This window comes from Phyllopteryx taeniolatus, chromosome 16 (assembly GCF_024500385.1).
Source record: "Phyllopteryx taeniolatus isolate TA_2022b chromosome 16, UOR_Ptae_1.2, whole genome shotgun sequence".
Classification (NCBI taxonomy): Eukaryota; Metazoa; Chordata; class Actinopteri; order Syngnathiformes; family Syngnathidae; genus Phyllopteryx; species Phyllopteryx taeniolatus.
Window position 1 is genome coordinate 3,186,242 of NC_084517.1, and position 24,983 is coordinate 3,211,224.

The 24,983-nt window shown below is 39.8% G+C and overlaps 1 protein-coding gene across 1 annotated transcript in view; it reads right to left on the reverse strand.

Moving 5' to 3' along the window:
• The window catches only part of LOC133466388 (junction plakoglobin-like), a 123,927-nt gene that overhangs the window by 92,067 nt on the left and 6,877 nt on the right, over positions 1–24,983 (reverse strand). The window lies entirely within an intron of this gene.

Genomic DNA, 24,983 nt, shown 5'->3' on the forward strand with positions numbered 1-24,983 from the left:
TGTGTGTCTATGTTACGAGTAGTTCATTGAACATGTCTTATTTAACTCTCACGTTACATTTATGTTGCAATAAAATCGACCAAGCGACAGATTGTAGCTCAGAAAAATGCTATTTGACTTTTCATAGGGTCTTAGCGATGCCTGTAAATTACTTTAATTCAAGTTTAGAGTTACTAAGATGAGTCACTGATGGTGTGGTGTTACACTCACCGGACTTTGGTGCGGGCAGCGTGGGATCAGTTCCCACTCAGTGACGGTGTGAATGTGAGTGCAAATGGTTGTCTCTGTCTACATGTGCCCTGCGACTGACTGGCGACCAGTTCAGGGTGTAGTACGCCTTTTGCCCGAAGTCAGGTAGGATAGGCTCCAGCGCCCTGCGACCAGGCTAAGCGATGTTGAAAATGGAGGGATGGAGTTACTAAGTGAGTCAGCTAAACTGTGCACTACCAACACATAACAAGTGGAACACCACGAACTTGAATGCAGAGTCTGAATACTCTCTCAGTCAGTCCGTATTGTATAAGTGGTCCATTTGTCAGCTTTGCTTTTCAGTCACAGCTTATTTACTCGGACAGTGTATAGAAACGACACAAAATTGTTCAGTCTATACCCAGCTTAAGTGGACAGGTTTATGTGTTCACCAAGTCACACAGGAGGACCAGAATTTTCTTCATGTGTATCAACTAAAAAATACATTGCAGTTAAAGCACAGCGTTGGCTCGACTGAACATAGACAGAATCTCCAAAGAGAGAGAGAGAGAGAGAGAGGTGGAGAAGAAAATTGGCAGCAGAGAGACTGAGTTGCAGACTGAGTGAGGCAAAGTGTGAAAACAGAGCGCGATAAGGGACATAAGGAAAACAGCTGAACACACGAGAGATTATTGTTTTTCATGCAGTGGGCCCAGTGTAATCTTAGATGCAATCTGTTTTTCTGAGTGTTTAAGATTAAAATGTATTTTAATTTAACACATGCCAAACACTATCTGCAGTTATGTCAGCAGATAGACTATGTAATACTCTCTAAGTCTGCCAAAGCATAAGCACAGAGCAATATTGAATTGACGGCAACAGCTCCTTATCATCAATATCAATACGAATATCAAAATATTTTGAATGATTTCTATCGCCATGAAATCTGTGAGATGGCTGAGGTGTAAGTAAAACAGAAATTATAGCGCGTTTCTTTTCCGCACTCTACGAGCCACCACTTAAAACCAATCTTTAATAGTTTGTCAATTATTTTTCAAGGGCAAAGCAAGAAACACTGATTGAAATCAGATAATATCCCTGTCTACTCTTCCTCTCCTGGATCTGCCATGCTGAATACTCTCAAATATCCTAAGGTGTGAATGTGAGAGTGAATGGTTGTTTGTCTCTATGTGCCCTGTGACTGGCAGGCGACCAGTCCAGGGTGTACCCCGCCTCTCACCCAAAGACAGCTAAGAAAATGAAGGGAGGAATGATGCATCAGCATCGCCAGGTTCAATCACAACTGTGTGTAACACAAATAGCTTCCGACTCCCAAGTTAAGGTTTACTATTGTTATACATTAGCACATTTCAATTGAATACAAAATACGGAAATTCATGAATGACTTTCAACGTTTGCCTTTGTCGCCAAAATGTGTATTTTCTGAATATTAAAGCTTAAAAAAAAAGAAACTAAGCAGGGTCTTAAATTTGTTCTCTTTGATTAATTACAGTGAAAATATATAATCTACAGTAATGCAACTAAGATTGCAAAACGCCTCATGAAGTTATTGCTTCCTGAAAATATGACCTTGCTGGAGAAAAGGTCAGCAGTTGTACTTGTAAATGCAACCTTGAAATATAGTTTCTTCCTGATACGCCTCTTTTAAAATCATTATATTTCGTATGTTGAGAATAGATTATTATTTTTTTCATAACAGAAAAACACTCAGCGACACAATTGTAGCGCATCAAAACAAAGATGGGCAGCGGATGTTGGAAAGACAACACACACAGCGGGATACAGAGACCGACAGGGAAAGCAGAATTAATGAGATTATTTTTATCTATTTTCATCTTTCTATAACAATGCACCACATAAAACCTCTCTCTTACACAGGCACACACACACACACACAGACACACACATGAAGACGCTAAGAGGGAAATGCAACCCTTTTAATCTTCACTACACATAATATTGCACTATTTGCACTGCTGGGAGAGAACAAGAAAAAGATTGTTCTATCTCTGTTACTTGCATTGTTGTCACAGGCTTCTGTTCATTTGCATAAATTGAAGGATGGATGTCGCATACACTGCTTGAATTACTATGAAAAATATGATTGCATAATTTGAATATGACTTCATTAATAACAAACAAATCTGAAACTTGACACAATGGATTTATGAGATGAGTCTCTCGTCTCGTGAGTCCATCAGGATTGCAACGTTAATCAAACGCAAGAGAAAACATTTCCCACTTTTTCCCCAAGCTTTACCAACCTCGGCAAATTCGGGGATACAATAATCCCTCACAATATCTCGGTTCTCTTACTGGGGATTCGGTGCATCGCAATTGTATTTTACAGGTTAGTGTAGTGCAGTTACACCCCCTGCACATCTCTGATACAGTTAGCTGTATTGGCTATATCATTTTAATGTGGTAACAATTACTCACATAAGGTCAATCGGGCTCTTAGCAGAGAAAGAAACGTTACTGACTAATCTCAACTCATTTAGTGAGTTACCAAATTGCTTGAGGATACACTGAACATTTTCATTTTCGCACATAGAGCGCTGATTGATCAACCGCCATTACGTCTCCATTTGTGTCTGCCAGGTGTTTAGTGAGGGCGAGTACTTGTTTTGTTGAGTTTTATTGTACAGTGGTTAAATTCTCTTTCTACTTCTATGACATTTAGGAATGTTACAGTGTGAAATAATTCATTTTACATTGTATTTATTGGGAGGGAGGATCATTTTCAAATTAGAAGAACTTTTGTTTGACTTTGACCGTTCTACTCCAAATGGCAATTTACCAATTGATGGCAAATAATAACAAAAACAGCAGTTAAAGTAAATGCGTATGATATGAATTGGCACATCTTTATGAAATTATGCTGGAGCTCTTTATTTTCATTTCTTTGTAGACAGCCTAACACCATATAAACACTGATAGAAGAAGGTTAATATGTATAAAAATAGCACAAAAAAAGCTGTGGCAAGGTGTCGGTTTTAGCACTAAAATTCAATCACCGGCACATGATCACTGCCTCGCTGGATACATATCTAGAATATTTTTCAGTCTCATGGTTTTCTCTATTCAGTCGTGTCAGCCTCGCTCACCCATAAGCTCCCTCATCAGTCTCAGTCTGTGCCTCTCATTGACTACGTGCTCTCTCTTTTTTATGGTTTTCTCCACCCTTTTTCTATTTTGGTATTTAAAGAGACAAAGCGAGTTACATGGAGTCTTTTATTCAGACCTGGGCAAATTGTGGCTCATGGGCCACATCCAGTCTCTGACTGGCCTTCAAAAGGTTCATAAAGTCAAAATGAAATCTAAAATATGTGATGCTGTAATTCTGAAAGGTTTCATTTTGATGTGCATGGGTGTGGACGATACAAGCGTGCAAGAGCTACAACTAGTATCTCCAGTGTTGCCAATTTAGCGATATTTTCAATCCATTTAGTATCTTCTCCGTACCATCTGCCATACATTTTAACGTTTTATATCGCAATATAGGTCATTGCTATCACAATAACGATATTATATCCCGACAAAGTATTTTTCCTTAAAATTCAAATAAATTTAGGGCAATTTCTCGGTTTCCTCTGTCATAAACACATTTTATATAGAAAACACAATAAAATGAATAAAAGATAAGTAAAACTACACTAAAACACAAACATCTCTTGGAGCGCATGCACACTTCACAGATTCCTTTTTTTTAATCTTTTTTTTTTTTTTTTTTAACTCAGCTCACAAGTGACCAGCAGTATAACATAACAGTCACCCTCTTTAGTCATTCCTGCGACCCACTCGCCAGGGCTGACCAATTAACTAATGCTTTGTCCCACAGTTACATTCATGTTACAGTTGGATTGAGCGTAAATTGATTAGTCATGACTGTAAGGCACAAGGACGATGTGATAAAAAGGAAACTTGTTGTGTTACAGTTTAGGATGCTACATTAGTGTAGAAACAAAGCTCCCTTAATATACCCCACACATTAAAAGAACTATATAAACATTAGAAGGTTATGTCGTACTTGAGAATTTTACTTTGCACAATGATATTTATTGTTATATCGTACAACTATTTTTCAAAAAAAGAGACCAAATGTTAGTCCTAATGTTAGCAATATTCTTCTTGCATTTTCTACTGTAAAATGTTTTGTGGTAATGCATATCACTTATATACAGTAGTGGCACTTTTCAAGGCACTCAAAGACACTTTGCATTTGCATATTGTAGCACGCCGCATCTTTGAGGCGTCACAGAGATTCGTGACCCCCTGAGAACTCCCACTCATCCACGCTGCCCTGCTGTGAGACGCCGACTAGGACAATGCCTGGTGTACGCCAAGTGGACCTTAACCTAATTAGCAGCTTCCCGTCAAATCTTGATTCCTGTCTTCAAAAGACTCCTTCCCCGACCAAAAGACTGGAGGGACACACCCTACAAGACTATGTGTCGATATTGCAATCCTTACTATGATATACAATATCAGTGCATAATAATTATGAATTACTAGCTTCATACAAAATCCCAACTTTGCATTCTCTCGCTCTGACTCAATGCATTAAATGCTCACACGCTCATTTAGATTAGCCCAGCGACCACACACGATGTCCTAATTTCCATTTTCGTACGCCTTATTTTCTTTCTTTCGTTTACCTTTAGTGTTATTTTCTTGTTGTAGTTTGTAGTTGTGTGTTTCATTAAATATACCATAAAATTCCACTCGTGGTCGTATTTTGTGTGTGTTCCGAATTTAAGTAAACCTTTGTAACCTAGGACTCAATATTTCGTAGAGTGTAGCAACCTACAGATCATGAGACTGATTTACAAAGGTTTGTCGTCATTTCGCCTAAAGTTAAACTTGAAAAATTTGACGTGGTGCTCTTTTCGAGAAAATTTGTTAGATTTTTACAATTAAATTAAACTTACGATGAACCGGAAGTAACGCAAACATCGCTCCCGGCTTATTACTTTATCCTAAATTAATTACAATTCTTATTTCATACATAATCGCTACAACATATAATTCATTCACTCCACAGTCACACTTGGGTGTTGCTAATCTACTTGTGCCCTGGGGCAGTCTGACAGAAGCATGCCTGCCATTCTGCGCCTATGGCCCCTCCAACCACCATCAAACATCCAACCACATTCATTCATAGGCAATGTGATCGTATTTCATTGTTCAACAGTCATCAATCACGACACCCCCCCCCCTCCCCCACCCTCACCCAACCAAGCTGTGCAAGTCATGAGATTTGTAACCAGTTTTATGGTGTCAGATAATATAAACCAGGTTTCCTGTGTCTTGTGAAAACAATCTGGCTGGTTGAGGTTCAGGGGGCAGGAGTGCAACAGTTTATTACTTCTTGGGGTTGCCATGACAACCGGGCCATAGTCGCTACAATATTAATGAAACATATAATAAATGCTTTAGTCATTTATACTTGTAGATGACATCGATGACGGCACATCCATCAGCCAGCCAACAACTGCACTTGTCATTAAGGTGTGCTGATCTGATCTTCAGAGTGGCCTTTTATTGTTGCCAGCCTATGGCACACCTGAGCAATAATCACATTTTATCAACATCTTGATATGCCCCACCTGTGAGGTGGGATGGATTTTCTCGACAAAGGAGAAATGCTCACTAACACAGATTGAGACAGATTTATGAACAATATTTGTGGGAAATGGCCTTTTGTGTATGTAGAAAAAGTTTTAGATTTTGGAGTCCAGCTCACGAAAAATGGGAGCAAAAACAAAAGTGTTGCGTTTATATTTTTGTTGAGTATAGTATGTAGTTTTCATGAGCCTGTCTTGGTATGTATTTATTGCTACAAGATTCCAGTGCCTGGGTCTGTGGATGGGCTGAGTGTCCAGCACACACCTGCTCTGAATCATCATTAGTTAGGTTCTTCAGCACCTGTCAGAGGGGAGCTAGTTGCCAGAATATTGTTTACGCCTTGTTTTTTGCCAGTAGTCGTTTTGTGTGCTTTTTCTCCACCACTTTCTGCGTCGTATCGGTTTTCTCCACATGTAAGTAATTCAGGTTTTCTTATCCCTAGCGTTTGTTCTGCTCTTGTGCAGTGTAGATTTGTTTGTCCCTTTCTTTATTGGCTGTTTCTTGCTTCTTGCCTGTATGGTTTAGGTTCTGTTTCCTTGTTTGTTTTCTTTTTTTCCTTGTGTAGTGAGGACTGTTTCTGTGTTATTTAATATTTTTCTAGTGATAATGTAGTTTAGATTCAACTGTGTATTTTTTTCCATCGATTTTTGCTGTGCTTCCATTATTGATTATTTATTTTTATTTTATTTTTTTTCCCATTTACTCTTGTATACTTCCTATTTCGGCGCCTAGCTCTCGTCATGTTTCGCCCGTACAGTTCAATTTATTCAATGTTTGCTGCTTCTTGTGTTGACGTTTTTTGTTATTGTTATTTGGCTTGTTCATGTCTGTCGTGCTCCCTTGTTTAAATAAAATGATTGTTTGTATTGCTCAAGTTGTGTCTCTGCTTTTTGAGTTCAATATTCTGACACACGAATGTTACAGTAGAATGTGCAGTATAGTAGTATGTAGTGGAGAGTCAGGCGCCAGGAACAAAAACAGAGAAGTTATGACGATTCTGGGCCCTAGAAAATACCGTAATTTTTTTTTCCCCCAAAATGAAAGTGAAAAAAACCTTCATATTTTATAAATCTAGAGGTTATGAAAAACCTGTACATTTTCATTCCAGTATGCCACCGCCACCTAGAGGTTATGAAAAAGGTGTACACTTTCATTCTAGTATGCCACCGCCACGTAGAGGTTATGAAAAAGGTGGAGCCTACACTTTCATTCCAATATGACAGAATATGTATGACTGCATATATGCACAGTTGTGCTCATAAGTTTATATACCCAGGCACAATTTGTGAAATATTGTGTTGTTGTTTTTTTAATACAACTGATGACTGAACAACAGCCATCATTAATTTCTTTTTGGGTATGTTTTGTTTAATGATAATACTTTTCTGAAATGCTTGTCAGTTTAATTTGAATCCCATTAAAATAAAATTAAAAGTGTTTCACCTGGTCCTTAATGTTTTCTTTAAAGAATTGTACATATCTTACAAATTCTGCCTGGGTAATCAAACATGAGCACAACTGTGTGTTTTCTCATTTACTAAATAAAAGTAGGGCTGTGAATTTCAAGTAAATAAAAAGTATTACGTGTTCAAATAAAATTAAAATACAGATATACTTCATTTTGATCATATGGGTAGAAGCAAAATCATCCATCCATCCATCCATTTTCTGAGCCGCTTCTCCTCACTAGGGTCCCGGGCGTGCTGGAGCCTATCATCGGGCAGGAGGCAGGGTACACCCTGAACTGGTTGCCTGCCAATCGCAGGGCACATACAAACAAACAACCATTCGCACTCACATTCACACCTACGGGCAATTTAGAGTTGTCAATTAACCTACCACGCATGTTTTTGGGATGTGGGTGGAAACCGGAGTGCCCAGAGAAAACCCACGCAGGCACAGGGAGAACATGCAAACTCCACACAGGCGGGGCCGGGGATTGAACCCTGGTCCTCAGAACTGTGAGGCAGACACTCTAACCAGTCGTCCACCGTGCCACCAAGCAAAATCATGTATTTGTAAAAATGTATTATACATGGGTAGAAGGGTTTTCCAGAATTTTGAGGTCAACTTTGGGGGTGCGTATCATACATGGGTGCGCATTATACACAAGAAATTACGGTGCTGTAGAATTTTTTTCCAGGAAAACAAACCCTAGCAGCATCCCATGATGCAAGATAAAAAGGCAGTGTACCCTATTTTCCTGAACAGTGTAAACTGGCGCTGCGGGCATGGCAACTGTGTGCTAGAGGTGGGTTAGACTGGTGTTGGTAATTTTGTAGACTAGCGTAATCCAGTGGATCTGATAATGGGCAAGCTGCACCAATCTCGTTCCCTTTAAATGTGGCACAACTGACAATCTCTGTACGGAAGAGGACAATGCGTAATCACAGTGATCCGTGAGCACTCCTGAGTGGAGCATTGTCACTTCTTTGGCCGATGTGGCAACAGACAATGTGAACGGTTATATACAAAATCAGCTGGTGATGACTGCTGGCGACATATATATGTCCGCGGAGCTCGATATTTTTCTGCTTGTGGCAATATCAAATTCACCAAAATCGCGTTAGAACCATGGTCTAGACAAATGGAGCGATCCTTGCGCGTGCACAAAAATCTGAATCCGCCAACATTTGCGCCTGTGTGCAGATGTGCTGGGGCTTTATGAGTTTGAATGACCCTTAGAAGTTGTAATGTTGTTTAGTGGAAATTTTGCCTCCATGGTCATGGCTGGAATCCAATCAGCTAAAAAAAAAAAAACAATAAAAAAACTTAAACATTGAGCCAACCCTATCTGTCAAACATACATTAATTTTAACTGTGGAATTCCCACCTGAATGACAAATACTGGCATTTATTTATGAAAAGAAAGAGAACTAAAGAAGGCTTAAAGAAACCACTTTGTTTCCAGACATACTCTTCATCTCTCTGTCCTATTGCCTTCCCCCCACTGGAGAAATATATCTTGTAAAGCATCTAGGATGCACCCAAAACAGAGACATGTAGTTCAAAACATATCCTCCACCACCACCTTTTGCTCCTGGATTACATTGCAATGAAACTTGGGGTAAAGGACATTACAGGTATCCATTTGTATTTACTGTTTCCTTTTATTTTGATCTTTTACTCTGGCATTCCAATAAATCTGAAATAAGTGGCTTAATTGACTCTCTAATGCATAGGTGTCAAACTCAAGGCCCGGGGGCCAGATCCGGCCCGCCACATCATTTTATGTGGCCCGCGAAAGCAAATCATAAGCGTCAGATGCCATGGTTCTTGCCCAAATCTGCACCAAAATTTCAAATTCTCATATGTAATAAATAATAAACAATAATGTTGAGATATTGTATTATTTTCATTACCAAATCCCTTTTTACAGTAACTTGAACAAGAGTTGAAAAAACTGTTATCCTTGTCTTCTGATTTCAAAATGTATCCTTCAATTTGTTGTGTATATGTAATAATGTGATTAGGCGATTAAACATTTATATGGTTTCAATTTCATAATGGCCCTCTGAGGGAAATTGTAACTACAATTTGGCCCATGACAAAAATTAGTTGGACACCCCTACTCTAATGTCACGCTTAGGATAAATATTCATACATTTTACATAGCAGGATCACTGCCGTAATTAGTGCTAAATCACAGATATAACTGAATGTTACATAAATGCTGAATTAATTAAAGTAATAGCTCAAGTAGAAGTATACCATTTTTCTTCCCTGAGTGTTTCTTCAGTTTTTAAACTTGGTTTGCTTTGCTGAACACAATGACATAAATCTCTTTTCCATTTTCTTCTCAGCCCCTTTCCTCCCCCTCTTCTTCAGCCTCGTTCTCATCATCTCTGTGTTAATCTGCTGTGGTTTTCTTTCAATTCTTTCCTCCTCCACCACTTTCATTTATCCCCACCTTATTCCTCCACATTGAAAGAGACTTGAGTTATGCTAGATTATTTTTAGATTTTTAATTATTTCTGTTTAAATCTGTTCAGTGTACAGATTTGGATGCATTGGTTCATAAAATAGCTTTTCTGCCACCTACATTTTTTTGCCATGTCCTTTTTTAATACAGATTAAAACATAACCAAAAAATAAAACACCATGTGAGAGGGATAAAGGCTGTAACACAGGTATAGCGAAGGAGGTGAAGTGTTTTTTTCTTTTGGAAAAAGTGTTTTAGGAAGGAATAGAGGATGTTAAATACTGGCAAGGAGAAAATGTCAAGATGTTTAAGCAAGGGCCATTAAAGATCGGCAAGGAGAAAATGTCAAGGTGTTTAAGCAAGGGTCGGAGAAGAGAGGATGATTGAGTGAAAAAATGATTTCTTTAGTTTTGCCTGGAAGCTTCAAAATATTATTTCCACACTTTTCTAGGTTTGCTACAGGTCTCAAATTAAAATGCTCTACACTGTTTTCTTAATCCAGTAAATGAAAGCAGACTCCAATAACTTACTCAACAATAAATTGTTACTTCTTGCCTGGGGACATTAATGCTTTAGCGATATCATAATCCCCCAATTATACATTTTTCAACTGTGTCTCGGTGGTGGGAATGGTAGGCCTGTCACTGTTGTGTAAGTAGATCCAAACTTAAACAAAATACACACGCTAAAGTAGTTGGACAGGCAACCCAAAAAACAAAAAAAAACTTAATTGGAGTGGGTAAAAATATCGATTGATCAATGCATTGCAATTCTTCCTCCAGGCAAATCAATATCGATTCAGCAAATCCATTGAACCAATTCACCTCTTGGCCGGTAGGGGGCGCGTTGTGTGTAATGCACTCGACCAAGCAACCAAAAAAATGGCGACTAAAGCAAGCAGCAGCGTGTTGCGAGCGACTTCTACTTTTAAATCTGACGTTTGGAGTAACTTTGGATTCCTCTGGAACTCAGGAAATAGACAAAAGACACCCGAAACACGATACGTAATAACATGAAAACATGTCAGAAGTTGCCGTCACGAAGCTGTACATAGCCTTTTAAGACAGCGATTTTGGAGTCGCTCAAGTCGGCAGAAAGAGTGCCTCTTGGTGGTTGGACATACAGTAACTATCACCTCTCATTTAATTTCTAAGGAATGGGAATTAGTGTCAAATGTTCTGCTGACTACAGCCCCCCCCACACACACACACACACGCACACACAGGGAGTAATATAGCAAACTTGTTGACAAAGGCAATAAATGAAAGGGGTTTGATGAAGAAAGTACCGACAATTGTCAAAATGCCGCAAATATGCTAATTAACACATTCACTGCCATTGACGGCTTTAGAAGTCAAATATCCATGTTAACTGGGAAGCCTGGCAATGAATGAGCTAATTAGGTATGACTTAAAAACCCTGGAAATAATAATAGTAACTCCAACCCTAATAGGTAAATAAATATTGTTTAAGTATACATGCACTTTTTAATACAGAGCTGTCATCATGTGTTTTACTTTTGTACTCAATGTGGACAAATAGGTTGTTTTCCACATTTGTTTTATTTTCATTACAATTTTCAAGAGGAAATAAATATTTAAGTTTCGATACACTTTACCTTTTCAGTGTATATACACAACTGTTTTGTACTTTTGCACTCAACGTCCACAACTAAGTTACGTGCACATTTGTATATTTAGATGTTTTATGGCTTAAAAAATCTGATATGACATACGAAATATTTTTACATGGCATCAAATATAAATATTTCAAAATTGTCAAAATTTACTCAAATATTCGTTTATTTCTACTTCTTACAGAATCAATATCGAGCACTTAAATCAAATTCAAGCCCTACACCTTAACAGGTTGATGACTTTTCCTCAAGACGATCCAGTTGAAAGACACTAGGGCAAGAAATTAAAGACAAAAAATATATGTAAATGAACTTGCAGTGAAGGGATTGCCCTGACTTTGTTGCTCTTCTTGATTTACTGTTTACCTTACTGTTGCAGGGCAGATGAGATATTGCCCTTTTCAGTCTGATGCGTGCGTGTCAAAAATTGATCTCTAAACTAGCTATAAAGCTACAGTATATGAATTTCACAGATTTCAATGTAAAATCCAATCATTTAATGCAATACTTTGGTATTTTGTCGAGTGTCACTTTAGCTTATCATCTATCCATCCCTTTTCTATAGTGCCTATATTGTTTCAGATTGTGTGGAGTTGGTACTTATCCCAGCCTATCACTAGTCGCAACTTAATCACAGGCATCACTTACATTCACACCTTATCACCCCACTTTAGGATCCTTTTTCTCCCTGTAGAATTGAAGGCCCATGGAATTTACCAATTGGTATTGTCAAATGACATCTGAATAGAAAACAGCCATGAATTCCATGGGCAGACTCTTCTGTACTAAACTAGGGCTCAAAACATTTCATGTTTATAGGTAATCCAGGTGGCGCTAGCATGAAGCAAGAACCAGTATCTAACAAACATCTAGGTGGCTTTTGGAGAACTTGACCATGGTTATGTAATATCAAATCCATGGGCAAACATGGATGCCAAAGGGTTACAAAATGTCAAAGCCTCAAAGTTAGGTGTGGCCCACTCCGCAGGGGAGGGGTTAATTGCTAAACTGAGGCATGATTTTCTATTGCAGCTCCAAAACTTCTAAACTATGAAATATGAACAGATTTGTCAACCATAATATTACCAACTTTTGCCATTCTCTGCCTCTGTTAGAAATAGTCCCTCTTAAAATCTTTTTCATTTTCTCAGTTGATTGGATTTTTGGGACTGGGCTAAAATGAAGCCAAATAACACAAGCAGCCCTCTGACACAAGTCGTCCCTCCCCCACTATATACTGTAAGTACAAAGCGCCCATTTACCCTGTTTTGGCTATTCTGCACTATTGCCACTTCATTATTGATAATAACTTGGGCCATTCACTACAGCATGCAGCTGGTCATCAAGCTGTGCCTACAACCCCACCCCCAAAAACAAAACAAAAATTCCCTGAATTGTTTAGTGTTATTTGGGCTACAGTGTGTCTACCATGCGGCACGGTGACGGACTGGTTAGAGCATCTGCCTCAAAGTTCTGAGGACCGGGGTTCAATCCCTGCCGCCACAATAATTCCAAGCCAAAAAAAAATAAAAAATAAAAAATAAACATTGACAGTGATAATGGGTCTGTGAAGGGCATAATTTATACTTGTGGTCTTAATACTGCATTCATCTGTTAATACTAGATGAACATACTGGAAATGATTGGTGAAGGTGACTGTTGAATGGAGCAGACATCCTTCCTCTATGTACTCCAAATCCATAGCTGAAGTTCCCTCTCTCACTGTCAGCACCATTAGCCTCAGGGGGTTCTGCTGCACTCCATTCTGTCTGAGGTGACAAACAATCTTCTTGTGACTCACATTTAGAAAGTCGCTGACACATTTTGTCAGCCCTTGTAACTCTCTGTAACCTCAGTTTTTCAAAGATAGAAATACCCAAGCATCAATTTCTCCTCCTGATTTATGTCTACCTTTAAATTAACCCTAACCTTGATTGAGGAAAGCATCAGGAAAGAGTCATGTGTTTTTATCTGTGTAGCTACTTTAAAGCCAACGTGTGACAATAACCAACGAGAGAAAAGAAGGGAGTTTTGAGAGAGGGAGAAAGAGCTGAGATGTCGGAGGAAAAGAACAAGCTGAGGAGAAATGAGGCAGAAAGACGAAGACGACGCATGTGTGATGTTAAGAGGGGGAGACAGGCTTTTCATTCCTCCTACATACCCATCAAAGCTTTAACCCCCTCCCCCCATACACACACACACACACCCACACATGCACACACACAAAAAGACACACTTTTTCTGAAGCCCATTCTTTGTGATTTGCTCTCACTTTATACAACATCACTGCTTCTCTGTCACCCTCTCCTATCTATCCTCCAAACATCTAATCATGTCCCACTCTATCAATCTCCTAATCCTGCCTTGTGCGCTACTTCTCAAGCTTTGTGTGCTACCTCATTGATGCTGTTGTACATTTTGAAAAGTGCAGCCTGAAGCCGATTTAAATCACTCAATGGTAGCTTATTCCTTCATACATGGCTGATAGTTTGACAATCTGAGTTTTATATCACTGCTTGAAATACACTTTTTGCATGTCTGTTTTCCCCTCTGGGTATTTTAAGTGGAATACATAAATCACTAAAGTTCCTAAAAGATTAGAATAATTAAGAAAATGGGCTGACAAGTTGGCTGGATTTATGCTACGTTTCGGGCAATACATTCTTGATTTTTTTTCTCCCATGTGACCCAATTTAGATGTGTCATGGAAGAGGAAAAAAAAACATTAACCAGGGCTATTACAAATGTAAATACAATTTTCAGACGTTGTCAAGACACCTGGGAATTGGCTTAAATTATTATCATTTTTAACCTCTCCTGTTCAGCTGCATGGACATGCAGAATGTTGAATATGTATGCCTTTGGTGCTGGAACAGTTTTGCTGTGCATTTTTTAATCACTCTAATGTTTATTGAAAATGCAGCCGCACAAAAAAGGGTTTTAGGGGATAGACCAAGGGACAGACCGAACATGAGGAATAGGGGTGCGAACCACAGCAGAAGTCAAAGTCAAATCATGTTCTGATTTGTGGATGGGGGAGATACCTGGTGAGGACATGCAACAACTAACCAATAGGACAAGATGAGAGAGGACAGAAAAGGGCAGGCCAGGGTAGGACAGGATGTGGCAAATGAGCAAGGCAGTGCTACTGATGAGTGGTGCGGTGGGACGCTTTTATGTTGTCTAAAAAGCAGTAAGAACCTCCATCCATCCAGCCATTTTCTGAGCCGCTTCTCCTCACTAGGGTCGCGGTCGTGCTGGAGCCTATCCCAGCTGTCATCGGGCTCGTTGCCAGCCAATCGCAGGGCACATACAAACAAACAACCATTCGACTCACAGTCACACCTACGGGCAATTTAGAGTCTCCAATTAATGCATGTTTTTGGGATGTGGGAGGAAACCGGAGTGCCCGGAGAAAACCCACGCAGGCACGGGGAGAACATGCAAACTCCACACAGGCGGGGCCGGGGATTGAACCCGGGTTCTCAGAACTGTGAGGCTGACGCTCTAACCAGTCGCCCACCGTGCCGCCTAGCAGAGACACATTCGGGAATAATGCACAATATGAACCCAATTATGCACAAAGTACAGTTAAAAATATTCTTTTGAATGAGACTGGGATGATAAGCAGTTGGTGCGCACGTGAATGGTACTGTTATGGTATGCAAATTACCCTGGTAATACTAAGGCAATTTGAGAAGAAGTAGAAGAAGAATCTTTATCAATGACTGGTATGGTTATTACTTTATTTGTTGCTCCTATTTTTTGTTAGTGGAATGGTGAATATTGCTACTGTGACAATTTAATTTCCCTCACTATGTTTACTGCAGATGGTCGTATCAATTCATTCGTAATAGTGTATTACAAGGCTAATCATCTTTGGAAAATGAATGAGAACCACTTAAAATAGCAAGTCCATTAAAATTTCAGGTTGTGATTACAATTATTATTTCTAAGTGATAAGTGAAAAATGCGACACATAGTCTGGACTAAATGAAACATTTCTAGTGAGTGTTAAAGCACCAGCATGTTTTTAGCAGACCAAGGCAGCTAACAGAGGAAGAAAATATTATCGAAGCACTGTTCATAGTGATGAACCGGAGAGATAGACTGACACTGCAGCGCTTGTCAGCTTTAATGAGCTTTATAATGAGTTTCAGCTCATTGTTTGCTGTCCATTTACAATTGCTGCTTTGGTTCGCCCCCATTATTTTTTTTATCCCCAGCAGGGAGATGTCCATCAAAAATCTCACAAAAACCCACTGAGCATTTCTCAGCACCAAACTATTTAAGTCATTATGTTAACATACCCTGAAGAAAACAGAACTACTCCATTAAATCGGTTGAAAACAGACTTTTATATGCATGTTAACACCAAAATCTCCCGGTATTTGGTTTTTTAAAAGGTGGATTAACACACCCAGACTATTTGAATTGGAATAAAATTCCACTTGCACGTATACACTTCCATCAGTTGAACATGGGCAACCATCTCCGTGGTGGAAAGGTGACCGAACTTAACTTTACAAATAATTCCCAAGAGAAGAAGACAACGCGTGACTGGTCCCAAGGAAATACTTTTATGCAACATAGGCAGAATTTTAAAATATGGATGGAAGAAATATCAGATTTTACATTCTGAAATTAAAACAGCTTTTTTTGAATTCACATTTGAATTAAAATGGAATGAAAAGAAGGTGGCCCTGCGATTGGCCGGCGACCAGTTCAGGGTGTACCCCGCCTCCCGCCCGCAGCTAACTGGGATCAGCTCCAGCTCCAGCATACCCTGGTGAGGATAAGCGGTGTGGAAAATGGATTGATGAAAATAAGGTGTCTTTTATAGCCAAAAATAGTACTCAAGTAAGAGTAGTGTTACTTAAATATATAACTCAAGTAAAAGTAAAAAATTGTCCTCCAAATAATTACTTGAGTAATACTAAGTATTCAGTTAAAAACTACTCAATGACTAACTGATGAGTAACATCTGTTGTATTTTTGTTTAAATCAGAGCATGAACATCAAATAGATACAAATACAAAATATGAAAATAAAAATTCATATATTGCCCAACCAAAATTAATTTAACTGAGTAAATAATGAATGAACTATTTATAAAATAAGAAATTAAGCCAAATTCAGCCATAAGAAATGCTCTTAAGTTAACTTTGTTTGTTTATGCTCGTGAAACAGCACAAGCTCAAAGTGAAAACTTTGTTTCTGTGTGGGGACGCAGATAATTTGTGTGCAGTCATGTGACTGGCTGGTTCTGTTTGATTGGTCAAAGGGAGACAGCTTTTTCTTGCGGTTATGGTGGATGTTGGATTGGTAAAACCAAGTGATGTGACAGGGGTCTACCTGACAAACGAAAATAAATTGACGCAATAATAAATACATTAGTAAAAAAAAATAATAATATTAAAAATAAAAAATAAAGTAGTGAGCAGTTTGTTGCTCAATGTAATGATACAAAAGTAGTCTTCTTAAAAATATATATATCCTCAAGTACTCAGTATGTTGCATTAAAACTACTCTGACAAGTACAATTTAACCAAAACGGTTACTTAAGAGAATGTAACACAGTAAATGCAACAGATTACTGTCAGTGTTGCCACAGTGACCTTGAAAAAGTAACTTAGTTACTTTACTGATTCCTTGATTTCAGAGGTAATTAAGTTAGTAAAAAGTAACTCCTTAGTTACTTTCAGCAGCTGCCAAGTGGCAGCTATATCACTTATCCACAGTGCAAAAAGAGCATTATCCATTGTGGTCCATGAAAGCAACACACCATTACTCCCACCACAGTAATTTTAATGCGAAGAGCGAGAAAACCTTTTTTCTTACTACGTGACGTCAGCTGTGCAAGCGCGTTCAACCAGCTCACACACGAAGTTGAGAGTTCTCACTTTTCCTTGTAAATATTATTTAAGCTAAGTATTCTCAGTAATCTGGCGGCACGGTGGTCGACTGGTTAGCACATCTGCCGCACGGTTCTGAGGACTGCGTTTCAAATCCCGGCCACGCCTGTGTGGAGTTTGGATGTTCTCCCCGTGTCTGCGCGGGTTTTCTCCGGGTACTCCGGTTTCCTCCCACGTCCCAAAAACATGTGTGGTAGGTTGATTGAAGACTCTAAATTCTCCATAGGTGTCAATGTGAGTGTGAATGGTTGTTTGTTTATGTGTGCCCTGCGATTGGCTGGCGACCAGTTCAGGGTGTACCCCGCCTCTCGCCCGAAGATAGCTGGGATAGGCTCCACCCTAGTGAGGATAAGCGGTACAGAAAAAATGGATTGTCCGTCCTTACCCTCCATGACCGATTGATGATCGCGCACTCGATATGAATAATTAACCCACAATGCATTGCGCGTTTAACACGGCAGCAAAACTGTATTCCTAATGTGTAAATAGAAAAATAACAACAATGAAATGAACGACAGTGAAATCGTACATTTCTTTGCACTTTTATGGTACTGCACCATCACTGTGCATTGTGTAATAAACAATCACTTCCCAATCGATTTCTTCTCTTCCTTGGTGTTTGAATCGCCAGCTAAAAATGACTATTTGGTGAGAGACATTGATTATGCAAAAGTAACTATTGATGAATTGAAGAAGTATCTGTAGTCTAATTACGCTTCCGGGAAAAGTAACGCGTGACTTCACTCGTTCCTCAAAATGGCGGATTTTTTTTTACTTTGTAACGCGTTACCGGTAACACTTCTGTAATCCATGACAATTAAAAATTAACAGCAGAAAATAAACAGCAGTAAATAATTTCAATAAATAAGCAATTTCACCATTGAAATTCCATTAATCAGTGGGAGCCTCCAAAAACTACACAACCATTTTGTTTTTAATGATAATGTACTGTATTGTATAAAAACAACATAATAAAAGAGAATGTAAAGATATATCCATCCATCCATTTTCTGCACCGCTTATCCTCACTTGAGTCTCAGGTGTGCTGGACCCTGTCCCAGTTATTTGCGGGCGAGAAGCGGTGTAACACCCTGAACTGGTCGCCAGCCAATCGCAGGGCACATATAAACAAACAACCATTCGCAGTCACATTCACACCCCCTGGCAATTTAGAGTCTTCAATTAACCTAGCATGCATGTTTTTGGGATGTGGGAGGAAACCCGGAGAAACCCCACGCAGGCACGGGGAGATCATGCAAACTCCACACAGGCGGGATTTGAACCCTGGTCCTCAGAACTGTGAGGCAGATGTGCTAACCAGTCGACCACAGTGCTGATAGTGGTGTAACTACTGAACACTGGCGCAAGCCAAAATTCACACTAATCATGGTACATATTGCAGCTGTCTACTATTTTCCTTAATTCCTGGTAATTTCCCAATTATTTCCTTTCTTGGATCGCTACTCTTCGTTTTGATGGAATCGGTACGAGCTCCTGAAGGGCTAGCAGCTTCTGGGGCTAGCAGCTAGCCCCTTCAGTCAAACACAACCATCCAGGGTCGACTGACACTAAACAACCAAACGTCCTGCGTTCATTACTGTTCAGTGACATGGCTCATCCAATGCTGTGGGCTCAGCATTGCTAGCGACAACTACAACTAATGAAAACCTTTTTTTTTTTTTCACTCCAGCGGCGGTGCATCTGAAGCTCACAACGCAAAGCAAGAACATTGCTAAAAGTGATGGCTCGTAACTTCAAAAACTAGTAAATTGGGGAACTTGTGTGCAGTGAATAGTTTGTTTGAAAGCCAAGGCATCAGAATATATTTAATCCACATTCATTACACCATTCTTACAACAGCATCCATTAATTATGAGGACCTTTGTAGTTGTATAATCAGAATCATCTTTCTATCGCCGGTAGTTGGAGCAAATCTAGTACGAAAATAGACAGGCAATTGGCAAAAAAAGTTGACATACTCCAAGGGCATGTTATAAAAAAAAAGCACCACCATAAGCAAGAATCAACTAAAAAATGAAAATCACATACGTACAACAGAGCTGTAAAGTTCCCTTTTACCACTCAGCTTGCAGCAAGTAGCTAGTAGCAACACGCCACACCTTGTTAAACCCTCATCTCTAAACAAGCCAAAAGGAGCCTCAAATTACACTCAGTGCAAGTAAAATGGGATTTCAGAGAAATGTGAAAAAGTGGAGAGAATGTCAGTAACCTGATTCATTTGCGCATGTAAACGCAGCAGCAGTTCCGTGACTGATTAGCTGCTGCTGCACAGTCTGCAGAAAAAAAAGACGGTTGATAAACAGGGACACTGGACAGATAATAGAATGACTTTCATTGACTTTCATTCATGTGGCCAGTGAGTGAAGCTGATAAGACGATAAACATAAACGCGGTTGTAAAGAAATTAAGACTTATTACAACAGTATCTCTTACGGAAATATCTTTTGAATCTTTGCTTCGTCTGTTTTTAAATTGAAATCCCTAAAAATACATGTCATACGTGTTTCGTGTGCAAGCTACATGGGCGATAACACCCAGGACAGGTTAGTCTCCAATCTGGCCAGACTCTTAAAAGAAAACAATCCCACCAAATACCCTTCCTCTGTCATGGTCTGTGTTTTAGTTTACATTACATTTAGTTTTGTTTCATGTTTTCCTGTGTCCCATGTTCATGTCTTGTGTGCTCGTTTGGATATTGTGTCCAACTCTTCTCGTCAACCGCTCTATCTTGTGTCAACCAATCAGCTCCCTCCGGCCACTCGTGTCTTGTCCAAGTGTTCCTTGTTGTCTCGTCAATTTGTATTTAGTTCCTTGTTTTCTTTCAGTCAGGGTTGCTGCATTGTCGTTTCCTAAATGTCATGCAATTGGGTCCTCCACTTTCTTGCCTCCAACACCTTGAAAACCCGAACCTGACATCCTCACCTGTAATACAAGCATTATAAAAAAATCCCCAAAGACCAGTTCACACCAAGTGGGAATGAATCTCATTCCTGTTTGTAATTTTCAGGGCAATTTGACTCCCTCTTTCACAAAAAGATGATGTAACTTTATTAATCTATTTTCCTGTTTGATTAAAAGATGATCTCATTCAAAAAGTACAATTAGTGAAAATGTTGAAAAAAGATGACCAGAACTTTTTTTTTTTTTTTTTTTAAATCAAGACTGTGGAAAGTCAACCAACTAATCTATTACCTGAAATAATGAAAACAAAAGCCAAGCTGATTAGCATACAGGAATACACATTTTCCAACATAAGAGCTACGTGTTGTCTCAAAGGCTTTGTCACGATCATTTCGCTTCGCTTGGCTTCACATTTTAACACTTTCACAACACACACAAACACAGGCTTTGAAAACAACAGATTTATAGACCGCACTGCAAACAACAGCATCACTTCTACTCTGGTGGACAGCAGAGCATGCAAATGCATGCATACCTTTGTAAACACACCATTCCCCTTGGACACACACAAAGACATGTAGCAAGGGCTTGACTCCCCTTGGCAAGAAAAAAAAAAAAAAAAGTGTGCATGTCTGTGTGTGTGGTCATGTTCTGTCAGACTGGCATAATTTACATTTGCCATATCTGTGTATCCATGCCCCTGTCTGAGTCTGTTTGTGTATAAGTGTATGGTTGCGGCTGTTATCGAGGTTTGTGTACGCGGTCGTGGTGGCAGTGGAGTTAAATTGGAAAAAGGGGGGAAAGGAGGTGGTAATGAGAACGAGACTGAAGAAGAGTGAATAGGGGAGAAGACAGCAAGGCAGATAGAAAGGAAGGAGGAGGAGAGGAGTTGATGTAGCGAAAGGGAAGGAATGAAGTGTGTGTGCGTGTGTGTGCGTGTGCGTGCGTGTGTGTCTGATGCACCTCCAAGACAGAAATGATATAAGCAAAGCTGGAAAAAAAAAAAAAAGGATAAAACTAGTAGGAGACATGGTGGGAAGGGTAGGCGTGTGTGTGTGTGTGTGTGAGAGAGAGAGAAAGAGAGAGAGAGAGAGAGAGAGAGAGAGAATGTCTGCGTGCGTGGAGAGTCTGCTCCCTAACAACTCATTATCATGCAGACTTCTGACCGGTTTATTGCTTGGCTGTCCTTGATGTCTCATTCACTCACTCATTCACTCACTCTCTCCCATTCACACAGCCAAACATATCCCCCCCCCTCCCCAAAAAAAAAAAAAAAAAAAAACTCTCTGCATTTGTGCACACTGTCTCGAAAACATTCAAAGGGAGCCCATTCTAATTACAGTCTTCGTTCTCCTGATCGCATGTATGTCTCTCTCTTGCTCACAAAACACAGAAGCAAACAAACATATAGTCTTAGCACACACCTGCCAGCTAAAACCAGCTGAGTTCACCATGGCAACAAGAGAAGTACCTCTCTCTGTTGTTTGGGGACAATTTTCTCAGTGGAGAAATTACAGACTAATGTGGCAACCCAGTGGTAAGCCCAACTTCCAGGTTAGTAGCATGCATCTCTGGGAACGTGCAGTAGCTATTTCACCAAGATAAGGAAATTACTTATTTCGGGTCAAGTATGAGTGAAATGTGAAATGATTTGTTGAAATTTAGAATAAGTTTTTTTTTTTCTAACAGGAAGAACTCCAAATAGAATGTGGCCCTTCCTGTAAAGAACCATCACCACCATATCCATCCATCATAAAATCTTTATTAACTACACAGGAAATGTTTGAAGTAACATTAACATTCCTAAATGTCATACCGCGGGCGTGCTAGAGTCTATCCCAGCTATCTTCGGGCGGGAGGCGGAGTACACCCTGAAATGGTCGCCAGCCAATCGCAGGGCACATAGAAAAAAACAGTCGCAATCACATTCACACCTACATGCAATTTAGAGTCTTCAATCAACCTACCACACGTTTTTGGGATGTGGGAGGAAACCAGAGTGACTGGAGAAAACCCACATAGGCACATGGAGAACATGCAAACTCCACACAGGCGGGGCCGGGATTTGAACCCTGGTACCCAGAACTGCGAGGCAGATGTGCTAACCAGTCGCCCACCGTATTCAACTTAAATTTTGGTGACACAAAACAAACATGGTCACGATAATGCAGAATTAAGTTAAAGCGCTTTGAGTACCTTTGATAGAAAAGCGCTATACAAGTAAAAGTCCATTTCACATTTACGCTAGTGGTTAGGTTGGATTGGTAAAACAGAGCCATGTGACAGCACCTGAGTCAGAAGTCTCTCTGACATACCAAAACAAATAGATGAAGAAATATAAAAGTAGCAAGTAGAATGTACATCCCCAATTCCAATGAAGTTGGGACGTTGTGTTAAGCATAAAAAATAAAAAAAAAAGAATACAATGATTTGCAAATCATATTCAACCTATATTTAATTGAATACACTACAAAGACAGGATATTTAATGTTCAAACTGATCAACTTTATTGGTTTTAGCAAATAATCATTAACTTAGAATTTTATGGCTGCAACACGTTCCAAAAAAGCTGGGACAGGTGGTAAAAAAGACTGAGAAAGTTGAGGAATGCTCATCAAACACCTGTTTGGAACATCCCACAGGTGAACAGGCTAATTGGGAACAGGTGGGTGCCATGATTGGGTAGAAAAGGAGCTTTCCTGAATTGCTCAGTCGTTCACAAGAAAAGATGGGGGCGAGGTTCACCTCTTGGTGAACAAGTGCGTGAGAAAATAGTAGAAGAGTTTAAGGACAATGTTCCTCGATGTACAATTGCAAGGAATTTAGGGATTTCATCATCTCCATAATATCATCAAAAGGTTCAGAGGATCTGGAGAAATCATTGCATGTAAACGGCAAGGGCAAAAACCAACATTGAATGCCCGTGACCTTCGATCCCTCAGGCGGCACTGCATCAAAAACCGACATCAATGTGTAAAGGATATCACCGTATGGGCTCAGGAACACTTCAGAAAACCAATGTCAGTAAATACAGTTCGGCGCTACATCCGTAAGTGCAACTTGAAACTCTACTATGCAAAGCAAAAGCCATTTATCAACAACACCCAGAAACGCCGCCGGCTTCTCTGGGCCCGAGCTCATCTAAGATGGACTGATGCAAAGTGGAAAAGTGTGCTGTGGTCCGACGAGTCCACATTTCAAATTGTTTTTAGAAATTGTGGGCGTCGTGTCCTCCGGGCCAAAGAGGAAAAGAACCATCCGTACGCAAACTTCAAAAGCCAGCATCTGTGAGGTAGAGATAGAGATCAAATCTTTCGGTTTTTTTTCTGCTACTTTTTTACTTTTTCACATCCGAAATAAAGAATTAAATTCAAAATGAAAGAAAAACCCATCGCAAAAATAAAGGTTTTGTGAATTATTGATATAAAATGGTGGGTTTTATCAATGTATAAAAGTAATTAATTTCTTAATCTAAATGTTGTTGCACAGTGTGCGAAAACAATCAATGGTAAGGCTTTGCCGCAGGAAAGTTCTCCGAGGCAATGTACCATGTTACCTTATCCCACACACACACACACACAAAAACAACTCTGATTCATGGTGCCCTGATTTGTGATCAAGACAATGGTGTCTCTGTCTTTAACATGGCAACACAGGACCACCTACTTTGGTGGTCCTGGAAGCAACTTGTGCATCACCAGCATGGCAATAATTTCTGTACTGTAAATTAGGGATTATACTGAAAGCATAACATCTGCCACAGGGACTTTGTTTAGCAAAATTGCATACGTCACACAAGTATATTTTCTCATGTATCTGTGAAAATATGAAATTATTCGCAATTGAAAAAGAAACACACACACATTAGGACTTTCTAATATTCACGATCACGCTATTGTAGAAGAATGCTCTTTCACTTTGTGTTGAGAGCACGTTACTTACTCTGTGGCCAGCTGTACAACTCAACTCTGAGTTTCATCTGACCTCAATACAACACAAGACCATGTCCTGAGATGCTATGCTATCACTCATGCACACAGACACACACAGTAGAGTCCCCTTAAGTGGCTAAGATGTGCATATTGGCATTGCGGTGTGTTGTTCTGTATTCACAAAGACTGACAAACAGAGGTCAGGTTGATCAGCATGGGCAAGGCCAGCCAGGTCATTAAAGAACATTTGTGTGACTTACGATTGCCTAACCATAGAGTGATAATCGCCTTCTCTCTCGTAAGCACATTTCCATCACCACTGCGCATGCATTGATATTAATAATGCATTGCTGCTTGATATTAACAAAATGCTACAGTATCTTGTTTTGCATTTACAAGCTATAAAGAGGAAGGCCATTGCAAGATCTAAAATTAATTCAAGGATATGGTGAGGGACAAAATTACATCAGCAGGTTTAGCATTTCCCCTAATTTATACAGTGGAACCTCGGTTTGCGAACTGAAGAAATAAAATAAAAATTAATGGCAAGAATTAATCTGTTTTAAGCCCAGAACCAATTCACCTTCGGACGTGGCAGGCGCAGACTCCCTGGACAGACGCCCAGCAAGGAGCTGACACTAGGGTCACAGGTGACGTGCCCAGAGTCTGGTAAGCATGCCGAGCCAGGAACCTCACGCCGGACCTGCTGCAGGAACTGCAGTGTGGGACACACCATGCGCCGCCAGCGAGACGCCACCAGAACTGCGACATTTTTTAGGGCTGCCTAATACCACAATCACTTGCACTTGTGAGCCGGT